The sequence below is a fragment of the Pelophylax lessonae genome, assembly GCF_965119305.1.
Source record: "Pelophylax lessonae genome assembly, chromosome: 1".
Taxonomy (NCBI): Eukaryota; Metazoa; Chordata; class Amphibia; order Anura; family Ranidae; genus Pelophylax; species Pelophylax lessonae.
In genome coordinates, this window is record NC_138768.1 from 534620283 (window position 1) to 534633827 (window position 13545).

Here is a 13545-nt window from a genome sequence, read left to right on the forward strand (position 1 = left end):
TCCCCATATACATGGATTCTCTTGAATGGCAAAGGGTTTTATTATTTGGGGGTGGGAGAGGGATAAAGGAACACTGACACACAATATAACCCTGCTACATTTCTGTGGTAAAAATGAGCCCAATTCATTGTCTATTCAGTCTGTAGGAACATTTAGTGTACAAACTATGGTGCATATACATACTCACTGGCCACTTATTAGGTACACCTGATTAGCAATGTGTTACCAAGCAATTAATCAGCCAATCACATGCCAGCAACAGTTTATTTAGGTATGGTGAAGATGACTTGCTGAAGTTAAAACCAAACGGGGTTTTAAGTAACTGATTGTGGTATCGTTGTTCGTGCCAGATGGTCTTGGTATATCAAATCTTCTGGGATTTTCCCATACAACTATCTCAAGGGTTTAACTATGGTAAGTGGAAATTGTGTGGACAAATGTCCTGTTGGAAGTCTGAAGAATAAGCAGGCTGGTTTGAGAGGCAACGGTAACTCAAATAGCATTTCTGCATACCTTGATTGTAACAAATTTTCGATCTGAACACATTGAAGCAAATGGGCTATAGCAGCAGAAGCCCACTCTGTCCGCTAAGCACAGGAAACCTGACTATTCACACAGGCTCATCAAATTAAACAATAGAAGATTAGAACAACATTGCCTTGTCTGAGTCTTGATTGCAGCTGCAACATTTAGATGGTAGGGTTAGGATTTGGCATAAGCATGGCTCTATCCTGCCTTGTATCAACAGTTCGGGGGGGGGGTTATTTGTACCAGTTGACCTGACCATCCCTTTATGACTGCAGCAGGATAAAGCACAGCTCAGATCATGTTGAACACGTCACTGGATCTCAACCCAATATTAGGATGTGGTTGAACCGGAGATTCAAATTATGGATATGCAGCCAAAACTGCATGATATTTCCACATAGCCCAAAATCTGAGTAATGTTTCCTACACCTAGTTGGATTTATGCCAAGAATGAAGGCAAATAAAGTGGCCGGTGAGTGGATATCTGAAAATTGATCAATCCTGATGGCCCAGCTTGGCTCATTTCTTGAGGCATACAAATGACCCCTTTTTGGAACGTAGATGGTCCATAAGGAGATGTTTTAAAGAAACAAAAATTCACCTACTGTAACCAGTGCAATACAGTATCACCTAATATAAACAGTTTACTACATGAATAAATCAGTGATTCAAAGTGAATACTGCTTGTAATTGTAAATAATGCCAGTGAAACATTCTTACATAAAGTGCTTCAAGAAACCTGCTGTGCAGTGTGTCGCACTCCCCACTCTAGAAAGAATAGACCCACACCTTTTCAGTCTGGGGGTCAAACAGGTGTAGAGAATAACAGGTCTCCCAGGCTTCCTATTTAGATCTCCACAACTGCTTATAGATAGCTGTAATACCCACCATGCTCAAGAGTATTGTAAAAGGTTTTCATTAGCGCAATATAAAGGAATCCATTTACTGAATTGCGATACGGAGGGCAGAACCAGAAAATGCATTCCACCCCCTCCTACAGGGCATCATCAAAGGACATTACACCAGATTTCATCCCTAGACTGAAAAGCTGTGAGTCCATTCTTTCTGGTGAGTGGGGATACAAGAGGGGAATGTGACACTGCACAGCATCTTTCTTGATGCACTCTTTTCTGGAAAAGGATGGAGCACAGATCATTTTATAAAAAAAAAATTCTTGTGTTTTTGTTTACAATTACAACTGCAAGTGCCATTTTTCCTGTATTCAGTTTCATCATATAATGGTGTGGCGGTAATCAGGGACACTGGTAAAAGTATATACAGGTCCCTCTCAAAAAATTAGCATATTGTGATAAAGTTCATTATTTTTCTGTAATGTACTGATAAACAGGCTTTCATATATTTTAGATTCATTACACACAACTGAAGTAGTGCAAGCCTTTTATTGTTTTAATATTGATGATTTTGGCATACAGCTCATGAAAAACCAAAATTCATATCTCAAAAAATTAGCATATCATGAAAAGGTTCTCTAAACAAGCTATTAACCTAATTAACTCTAAACACCTGCAAAAGATTCCTGAGGCTTTTAAAAACTCCCAGCCTGGTTCATTACTCAAAACCACAATCATGGGTAAGACTGCTGCCCAGAAGGCCATCATTGACACCCTCAAGCAAGAGGGTAAGACACAGAAAGAAATTTCTGAACGAATAGGCTGTTCCCAGAGTGCTGTATCAAGGCACCTCAGTGGGAAGTCTCTGGGAAGGAAAAAGTGTGGCAGAAAACGCTGCACAACGAGAAGAGGTGACCGGACCCTGAGGAAGATTGTGGAGAAGGACCGATTCCAGACCTTGGGGGACCTGCGGAAGCAGTGGACTGAGTCTGGAGTAGAAACATCTAGAGCCACCGTGTACAGGCGTGTGCAGGAAATGGGCTACAGGTGCCGCATTCCCCAGGTCAAGCCACTTTTGAACCAGAAACAGCGGCAGAAGCGCCTGACCTGGGCTACAGAGAAGCAGCACTGGACTGTTGCTCAGTGGTCCAAAGTACTTTTTTCGGATGAAAGCAAATTTTGCATGTCATTCGGAAATCATGGTGCCAGAGTCTGGAGGAAGACTGGGGAGAGGGAAATGCCTGAAGTCCAGTGTCAAGTACCCACAGTCAGTGACGGTCTGGGGTGCCCTGTCAGCTGCTGGTGTTGGTCCACTGTGTTTTAGCAAGGGCAGGGTCAATGCAGCTAGCTATCAGGAGATTTTGGAGCATTTCTTGCTTCCATCTGCTGAAAAGCTTTATGGAGATGAAGATTTCATTTTTCAGCAGGACCTGGCACCTGCTCCACACTGCCAAAACCACTGGTAAATGGTTTACTGACCATGGTATTACTGTGCTCAATTGGCCTGCCAACTCTCCTGACCTGAACCCCATAGAGAATCTGTGGGATGTTGTGAAGAGAAAGTTGAGAGACGCAAGACCCAACACTCTGGCTGAGCTCAAGGCTGCTATCGAAGCATCCTAGGCCTCCATAACACCTCAGCAGTGCCACAGGCTGATTGCCTCCATGCCACGCCGCATTGAAGCAGTCATTTCTGCAAAAGGATTCCCGACCAAGTATTGAGTGCATAACTGAACATAATTATTTGAAGGTTGACTTTTTTTTGTATTAAAAACACTTCTTTTATTGGTCGGATGAAATATGCAAATTTTTTGAGATAGGAATTTTGGTTTTTCATGAGCTGTATGACAAAATCATCAATATTAAAACAATAAAAGGCTTGCACTACTTCAGTTGTGTGTAATGAATCTAAAATATATGAAAGTCTAATGTTTATCAGTACATACAGAAAATGAACTTTATCACAATATGCTAATTTTTGGAGAGGGACCTGTATTTCTCTATCGCTCATTGACAGACGTAGTCTTCTTTATTCTCAAGAGCTGGGTTATGTTGTCTCCGCAGGAGTAGGACTAGGCAGAATGACAAAACGTTCTGGCTCCACCCTAGGGGGCAGTCCCTGAGGGTATATCCTCCCTCTCTCTGCTACAGGGAATCAGTTTTTTTCTGTCTAGTCAGGAGTAAGGACCTAAGTTCCTTGCTGGGATCTTTTGGTCCTGGCAAGACTTTTTTTTTTTTCTTTAAGAAAAAGACATTTTTTAGGTAGTTTTCTCCAGTGTTTTTTTCCTGTGAGATCTTCAAGCAAAAATGCCGGACTGGGCGACACTTGTGGTCACCCCAGCCGGCCTACGAGCGCGTGCAGACCAGGCATTGCGCTTGGTCGGCCGCGACATATTCAAGTAAGTATGCGGGGCCGGGCGACGGGCTGGATGTGAGATCCAGTGGTCACCCCGGTTTCTGCCTAAAAGCGCGTGCAGACCAGTGCGCTGAGTCGGCCGCGACGGAGTCCCAGTAAAGGGACTGACTTTGCGAGTTAAAAGCTCGCTTGGACGCCAGGACCAGAGAGTCGAGGCGTCCACAAACCCCCACCTCGGTGGAGAGGGTATTATGAAGAGAGGGTGCCTGTCGGTTCGGTATGGTGAGTAAAACGTTCCCTTTTTTCCTCATTTATGAGGCAGTATATATTATGGGCCCCTCCATATATGGTCAGTATATATCTGACACTTTCAAGTCCCCCTTGTAATACAGCATGTGTTTGTGGGAAGTGGACTTGGTTCAAGAGCTAACACTCTACCCAGCAGACTGTAACATTACAGCAAACATAGGAGGTATAATCCTACCTTATGTGCAGTGTATCTCTGTAGATCCATATGTCACCTCTCAGCAGAGTGCAGGTGGATGTGCTGGGAAGACGATATCGGCGGTCCGCCGCCATTTTGCCGTAGACCGAATGCATGTATGTCCTCAGGTCACGCCGGCCGCCATGTTTTTGGAGTCTTATGTCTCTTCTATGGGGGCGGCCATGTTTTGTGAGCCCAGCTTCCTCGTGGAGGGCTGGGAACGCCGGAAGGCGTACACAGGGGGCGGAGCCACACCTTCTGCCCGGGAAAAAGCAAACAGCTCCTTCCAGTCTGTGTAAGACAGACGCTGGCTGCAGTTTGTTGGAAACTGCACTGCATCGGTTGGTGAGCCTTGGGGGTCCCTCTCTCTCTCTCTCTGGGATCGAGAAGCAGGTACTCTGAGGGGCGCTATTGCGCTAGGGGGAGACACACAAAAAAAAAAAAAAAAGTTTTTTTGTTTATTGCTGGCAAAAGTGTCCTGTATTAACATGGACCCTGCCACTCATGTATCTCCTCCGGATCCCCTCGAGGGGTCTGCGGGATCCTCCAGCACCCCATTGACAATTGAATCTTTGTCAGCCATTATGGAAACGTTTGTGTCCCGGGTGGAAGTGGCTTGTCAGGGACAGGGCGCAAGAAAGCGACCCCCGCCTAACCCCTTATTATCTGAAACCTCGGATTCAGACTCTGAGCCTATTTCTGCAGTTGCAGGTACTTCATCTGGTATTGGTGTCTCGGGTCCTGTCTCTTCAGACAGTGAGGAGGATGTTTCGGCATCTGCCATAGCCCGAGAGGAAGCGTTGGTAAACGCACTCATTGTATCTGTTCAAGAGACTTTAAGGTTACAGGGTATTCCATCAGAAATAGCTGAAACTGAGATCCCTTTTGGGACTAAAAAGCGCATCAAAGTGGCAAAGGTTTTTCCATTGCCCAAATGTTTTGGCAATCCAATCGATGAAGAATGGCGTCTGCCAAAACGCACTTTTAATATTTCCAAACGCATTGACAGGCGTTATCCGTTTGAGGAAACCCTTATTAAGAAATGGACAGAACCACCTGTGGTGGATTCACCAATTGCTAGATTGAATAAAGCCACGGTTATTCCTTTAGAAGACGCTCCGTCTTTTAAAGATCCAGTGGATCGCAAGATAGAAGCTATGTCTCGCACCATGTTTTCCTTGATTGGATCAGCTTTCAGGCCAATAATTGCTATTGGTCTGGTTTCGCAGGCTGTAACTGAATGGACCAAGTGGTTACGCCGGGACTTAGAAGAAGTCCCTCAGGCGGTATCAGATTTGTTGGAACAAATGATACAGGGGTTACAGTTTGTATGTGATGCGGCGTTAGACGCCACTCCATTAATGGCACGAGCATCAGTCTCAGCAGTGGTTCTCAGGCGTACACTGTGGCTAAAAGGTTGGATAGCCGACCAAGGTTCCAAAAAAGCATTGGCTAATATCCCCTTTTCAGGAGAGCGTCTATTTGGAGCCAACTTAGATGAGATCATTAAGGATCTCACCGGTGGAAAAAGCACCTTTTTACCGCAAAATTTTAAAGGTAGAGGAACTCGTCAAAGACGAGGGCCTTCTTTTTCTGCTCACAAGAGGTTTTTTCGTCCAGCGGGTGAAAAAACTAAGTCCTCCAAAGCTCCTGCAGGAGGCGTCAGGGGTCGTTGGTCGGGCAAGCAAAAGCCCGCCCCCTCCAGACCTGAAGATAAACCATCCAAAGCCTGAAGGTGCGCCCCCACCCATAACTGGGGTGGGGGGACGTCTTCGCCGGTTCCCGGATCCATGGCTTTCCAGAATCCCGGACAAATGGGTTTGCGAAGTCATAAAGTCAGGGTACAAGATCGAGTTTCGATCTCTCCCACCGGCGCGATTCTTCCCTTCCAATATCCGACTATCTCCGGATCGTCTAGAAGATCTGCGGAGAGCAGTCACAGATCTACTACAACAAGGAGTGGTAGTCCACGTTCCTCGGACAGAACGGTTTCAAGGGTTTTATTCAAACCTGTTTACAATACCCAGGAAAGAGGGCAAAGTGCGTCCAATTCTGGACTTAAGAGCACTCAATTCTTTCGTCAACATAAGAAGATTCAGAATGGAGTCCATTCGCACGGTAGCAGCCTTCCTGCATCCAGGGGATGTCCTAGCGTCCATAGACATCAAGGACGCCTATCTTCACATTCCCATTTTCGCAGGACATCAGCGTTTTCTACGCTTTTCCGTAGAGGAGAACCACTATCAGTTTGTGGCGTTACCTTTCGGTCTCGCCACGGCTTCGCGGGTCTTCACAAAGGTGTTGGCCCCAATGTTGGCACTTCTGCGCCAAAGAGGTATATCGATTCTAGGTTACCTAGACGATCTTCTGCTTCATGCAGAGTCTCCTCAGACCTTGCTACAAAACATAGAAATTATTATGATTTCTTTACAGGAATTCGGGTGGCTGGTGAACCAGCAAAAGTCTTTTCTGGTTCCCACCCAGAGGCTCGAATATCTGGGTCTAATTCTAGACACAGTCAGGACAAGAGTGTTCCTTCCGGTAGGGAAACTCCGAAAGATTCAATCAGCAGTCCAGTTGTTACTGTCCAACAGCTGGTCTTCCCTTCGGACTTGCATGAGGGTTCTGGGGTTGATGGTGGCTTCATTCGAAGCAGTCCCATTTGCCCAGTCCCATACCCGAATTCTTCAGCAAGAGATTCTCCTCAGATGGAATCGGAATCCGGAATCCCTGGACAATCAGATCCGATTGAGCAAACAGACCAGAGAGTCTCTGGTTTGGTGGCTTCGGTCTCCAATGCTCAGCCAGGGAAAGTCATTTCTGCCAATATATTGGACGATAGTGACCACGGATGCCAGTCTATCCGGATGGGGAGGAATTCTCGGTCAATTATCTGTCCAGGGACTTTGGTCCCCGGAAGAATCCAGATTACCGATAAATGTATTGGAACTGAGAGCGATCAGACTTTGTCTGATTCACTGGACCGAGCAGCTCCAGGGCAGCCCGGTTCGGATCCAGTCGGACAATGCCACGGCCGTGGCTTATGTCAATCATCAGGGGGGCACCAAGAGTGTCCGAGCGGCCAAAGAAGTGGCTTGCATTCTTCGCTGGGCGGAACGATTTGTTCCAGCAATCTCTGCGGTGTTCATTCCGGGGGTGGAGAATTGGCAGGCAGATTATCTCAGCCGTCAGACCCTGGATCAGGGGGAATGGTCCCTCCATCCAGACGTTTTCCACCAGTTGTGCCTACGGTGGGGCACCCCGGATGTGGATCTGTTGGCATCACGATTCAACAGGAAAGTTCAGAGATTCGTGGCTCGCTCCCGCGATCCTCTAGCAGAAACCGCAGACGCACCGATCGCCCCGTGGGGGCAATACCAGCTAATATATGCCTTCCCTCCTCTCGCGTTACTGCCAAGACTTCTTCGCAGGGTAGAGGAGGAAGGAATCCCAGTAATCCTGGTAGCTCCGGACTGGCCTCGTCGAGCTTGGTACGCCGACATGGTCAGACTGGTGGCGGACGTCCCATGGAGACTTCCTCTCAGGGAGGATCTACTGTCTCAGGGACCGATCTTCCATCCTGCTTTACGATCGCTGGCTTTAACGGCCTGGCTATTGAGACCCAGGTGCTGAAGGACAAAGGTTTGTCAGCTTCAGTTATTCCTACTCTAGTTGAAGCAAGGAAAGCGACTTCCAGAAAGATTTATCATCGCACATGGAAGTCCTACATTGCATGGTGTGAACCTTTGGGGTTCCGTCCTCGGTCTTATTCGATTAGTCGAATATTGGCTTTTCTGCAACAAGGGGTTGAGCAGAAACTGGCCTTGAGTACTATCAAGGGTCAGGTCTCAGCATTAGCCATCTTCTTTCAGAAGCCTTTGGCTACTCATTCCTTGGTGCGGAACTTCATCCAGGGGGTGCGACATCTGGCTCCGCCAGTGCACGTGCCGTTACCCCCCTGGGATCTTAATTTAGTGTTGTCGGTTCTTCAGAAACCTCCCTTTGAAGATATTAGGGAGATTCCTCTACCCACGTTGTCCCAGAAGGTGGCCTTCTTGGTGGCTATTACTTCTGCACGCAGGGTGTCAGAACTGGCCGCATTATCTTGTCGTTCACCATATCTGGTGGTTCATAGAGATAAGGTGGTTCTTCGTCCGAATCCATCCTTCCTACCAAAAGTGGTTTCAGAATTTCATCTGAATGAAGAGATTGTATTACCTTCCTTGTGTCCTAAGCCCAGTCATCCTCGGGAGTTTGCGTTACACTCCTTGGATGTGGTCCGGGCGATCAGGGTATACTTGAAAACGACAGACTCGTTTCGCAAGACGGATTCACTTTTTGTGATCCCAGATGGACCCAAAAAGGGGTTGCCTGCATCTGCCGCGACCATTTCCAGATGGATCAGACAGACGGTAGTGCAGGCTTATTCTATTAAGGGTCGGGAGCCCCCGTTCCCTGTTAAGGCGCACTCCACTCGGGCACTTAGTGCGTCATGGGCCTTTCGCCATCAGGCGTCAGTGGTCCAGGTGTGCAAGGCGGCTACCTGGTCGTCGGTGCATACCTTCTCTAAACATTATAAAGTTGATGTAATGGCATCGTCTGATGCCTCATTTGGCCGCAAGGTTTTGCAGGCCGCAATTTGAGGAGACCAGTGGTCTACCTCAAGGGTTTTTTCCGTTGGAAAATTTTTTCTTTAGTCTCATTCTTTGTTTATAATGAGCCTTTAAAACTTCTAGTTTGGCACCGGTTGGGCCTACTAGATTGGATTTGATTTTGTCAATCCCACCCCTCATTTGTGGCACTGCTTCTGGATGTCCCAGCTCTTGAGAATCAAGAAGACTACGTCTGTCAATGAGCGATAGAGAAAAATGGATTTTTGTAAGAACTTACCGTAAAATCCTTTTCTCTTAAGCTCATTGACAGACGTAGTACCCGCCCCTCTATCATTGAGTTGGGTTGGGTTAATTTCTCTGTACTGCTTTAAACAGAACTGATTCCCTGTAGCAGAGAGAGGGAGGATATACCCTCAGGGACTGCCCCCTAGGGTGGAGCCAGAACGTTTTGTCATTCTGCCTAGTCCTACTCCTGCGGAGACAACATAACCCAGCTCTTGAGAATCAAGAAGACTACGTCTGTCAATGAGCTTAAGAGAAAAGGATTTTACGGTAAGTTCTTACAAAAATCCATTTTTTTTGGCATTCAGTGACCAGAGCAATACAGTGTTATCATAGGAACATTACTACTTGGGGATCTTTTTTTTTGTTTTTTAACACACTATGGTTGTTTATAACTGCATTTTACAGTTAGGCTCCATGGATACTGGCCTAAAAAGAAAAAAAAAAAATTGCTGCTTTTTCAGTTTTGTCTGTAGAAGAAATGCAATGCTACCCTACGTGTCCATACACATTAGGACACTTGGCAGCAGGAAAGAAACCCTTCTGGTTTGCATTTCTGATTGGGGGGGGGACACACAAAAGTTGCCTAAAATGTGCACAAAATGCTCTATATGAGCATTTATTTTCTAAGCCCAGTGTGCATGGAGCCTTAAAAGCAACCATTTTTCCTAAATGAAAACTACTCATTCAGTGTTCACTATTGTTTTTGGCCACAGTTAATCACATAGTATAGATGAACTGTGATTGGCCCTGTCTGTACCATGTGAGGACTGTGACCAATTACTGCTGTACACAATGAAAGGCATTTAACAAAGCCTTTCACTGTGTAAAACTCATGACCTGCTGTGGTTGGTCACATGGTACTGTCATCAGCTGTAAGCGGTGTCCAGTGGACACGGTGGGTGACATTACGCCGCAGCGTGGCCTGATCCTGGGAGAATGTCACTGTACAATAGGCTGGGTGAGAAGGTGTTAAATGTCCCACAAGAATAGACTGCTAATTTGTTCTACTTAGAGGAAGTAAAGCTTCCTCTGTAACTTGTACCTATAGGTAAGCTTTATCATAGGCTTACCTATAGGTGTACTGTAAATATCTCCTAAATATGCACCATTTAGGAGATATTTACTTTGCATGCAGCCAGTGACATCACTGGCGCATGCGCTCTGAAGGAACAGCCGCCCAATCAGATGGCAGGAGGACACGAACCCAGAAGGAAGACTGGGTATAGATGGGCAGCACTGTTGGGGGCTTCCTTTTAAGGTAAGTATGTCATAATGAGCTAGTATGTGATGCATACTAGCTCAATATGCCTTAGTCTTTCAGGTTATTTTTTTTTACTTTTTCTGGGGAGGTTTATAGGGTGAAATTAAGCATTACGTTTGCACCACTCTTCTAAATTTGGAAAACCACGTTGAGGCTGTTCCTAATTAACAAAAAAGGGGGCAAGTCCCTTCTCCTCCCTGTTCTACGCTGTGACAGACAGAAAACAGTACAGCTGGAGCTGCAGGATACCGATTTTTCTGCCCATCCGCTCGGGTTCTTGGTCTACACTCAACTGAGTACAGGAGTGATGTGAGCTGTGTGTTTACATTCCCTACACCAGGTTTGATCTGGTGGGGATCGGGGGCAGTTTTTTTATACTAAAAACTACCACAATCCCTTTGTTAATTTGGAGCAGACTTTTCCTTATGAAAAATAAACTAGTGTCTGTGGCACAGATGGACCTAAATAGGTCTACCTGCTTAATCACTTCAATACTGGGCACTTTTACCCCCTTCCTGCCCAGGCTAATTTTCAGCTTTCAGCACTGTCGCACGTTGACAATTGGGCAGTCATGCAACACTATACCCATATGACATTTTTAATCTTTTTTTTTTTTTTTTTTTGGTGGTATTTAATCACCAGTTGTTTTTTTTTTTTTTTGCTAAACAAAAAAAAAAAATTAGAAAAATTGAAAAAAAAAAAAAAAAGCAATTTTTCTTAAGATTTTTTTTGTTTTGCAAATAAATCTTTCATAAAATTTAGGCCAAAATTTATTCTGCTTTTTTTTTTTTTTTTAAATAACCCAAATTAGTGTATATTATTTATATGCAGATTTGGGTTATTATCAATAGGAAAGATACAGAGTCCACAAACTAAGATATACAGTTGGGCAAAAAAGTATTTAGTCAGCCACCAATTGTGCAAGTTCTCCCACAAAAAGATGAGAGAGAGGCCTGTAATTTTCATCATAGGTACACTTCAACTATGAGAGATAGAATGGGGAGAAAGAATCCAGGAAATCACATTGCAGGATTTCTAATGAATTAATTGGTATATTCCTCAGTAAAATAACTATTTGGTCACCTACAAGCAAGATTTCTGGCTCTCACAGACCTGTAACTTCTTCTTTAAGAGGCTCCTCTGTCCTCCACTTGTTACCTGTATTAATGTGCACCCGTTTGAACTTATCAGTATAAAAAGACACCTGTCCACAACCTCAGTCACACTCCAAACTCTCGAAGGACACCAGAAACAAAATTGTAAACCTGCACCAGGCTGGGAAGACTGAATCTGCAATAGGCAAACAGCTTGGTGTGAAGAAATCAACTGTGGAAGCATTTATTAGAAAATGGAAGACATACAAGACCACTGATAATCTCCCTCGATCTGGGGCTCCACGCAAGATCTCACCCCGTTGGGTCAAAATGATCACAAGAACGGTGAGCAAAAATCCCAGAACCACACGGGGGGATCTAGTTTATGACCTGCAGAGAGCTGGGACCAAAGTAACAAAGGCTACCATCAGTAACACACTACGCCGCCAGGGACTCAAATCCTGCAGGGCCGGGCATGTCCCCCTGCTTAAGCCAGTACATGTCCAGGTCCGTCAGAAGTTTGCTAGAGAGCATTTGGATGATCCAGAAGAGGATTGGGAGAATGTCATATGGTCAGATGAAACCAAAGTAGAACTTTTTTGGTAAAAACTCAACTCGTCGTGTTTGGAGGAGAAAGAATGCCGAGTTGCATCCAAAGAACACCATACCTACTGTGAAGCATGGGGGTGGAAACATCATGCTTTGGGGTTGTTTTTCTGCAAAGGGACCAGGACGACTGATCCATGCAAAGGAAAGAATGAATGGTGCCATGTATCGTGAGATTTTGAGTGAAAACCTCCTTCCATCAGCAAGGGTATTGAAGATGAAACGTTGGCTGGGTCTTTCAGCATGACAATGATCCCAAACGCCCCGCCCAGGCAACAAAGGTGTGGCTTCGTAAGAAGCATTTCAAGGTCCTGGAGTGACCTAGCCAGTCTCCAGATCTCAACCCCATAGAAAGCCTTTGGAGGGAGTTGAAAGTCCATGTTGCCCAGCGACAGCCCCAAAATATCATTGCTCTAGAGGAGATCTGCATGGAGAGAATGGAGCAAAATACCAGCAACGGTGTGTGAAAACCTTTAAAGACATACAGAAAACGTTTGACCTCTGTCATTGCCAACAATGGGTATATAACAAAGTATTGAGATGAACTTTTGTTATTGACCAAATACTTATTTTCCACCATAATTTGCAAATAAATTCTTAAAAAAAAATCAGACAATGTGATTTTCTGATGTCATTTTGTCTCTCATAGTTAATGAATACCTATTACAGGCCTCTCTCATCTCTTTAAGTGGGAGAAATTGCCCAATTGGTGGCTGACTAAATACTTTTTTGCCCAACTGTATATCTGAAATCCGATCAATTCTAATATACTTGCCTCATTTTTCGAGGCTTGAAAACACCAGGACAGTACAAATCTTCCCCAAATGACCCCTTTTTGGAAAGGAGATAGTCCCAGGTATTTAGTAAGAGGCATATAGTTTAATTCTGTGCTATTAAAGATATAGTATTCACAGTATTCAGTAATCAGTCATAGACATTTGTTCCTCTATTAGCATTTGAAAAGGACAGAGCACGCTCTAGAATAGAGTTGACACCTAGATGCCAATAAAAGTATCCCATCCAAGTAAACATGGATTGCCACCTTTCTAAAGCCTCCAAAGCCATTTTGGCTACAAGAATCTGCAGAGGACAGTCAGGGAACCCTAAACTGTCTGCCAGCTTTGATATAGATCAACAGATGCGAGAAATACATTTTATCTCCAATAAAAGCTAAAATATTAGCTGCAGAGAGATGAAAACAATTCCTTCTTATCGTACACTTGTTGGGCTACATGTACTTGTGAATCTGTATTGGTAGCACATTTATATTCCAGGAGAAACATGCAAAACTGTGGGTTTGGACATGGACACCCCCCAGGATTGATTGGTTAAGAGCTACATTCCAGGCAACATCCATACTCCAATAAATTGAGGAATATGGGAAATGGACTGGACAATTTCTACTAAGCTGGTCCCCCTGACTGAGGAATTACGGACAGTTTCCGACATGCTTCTGTCAAATCATAA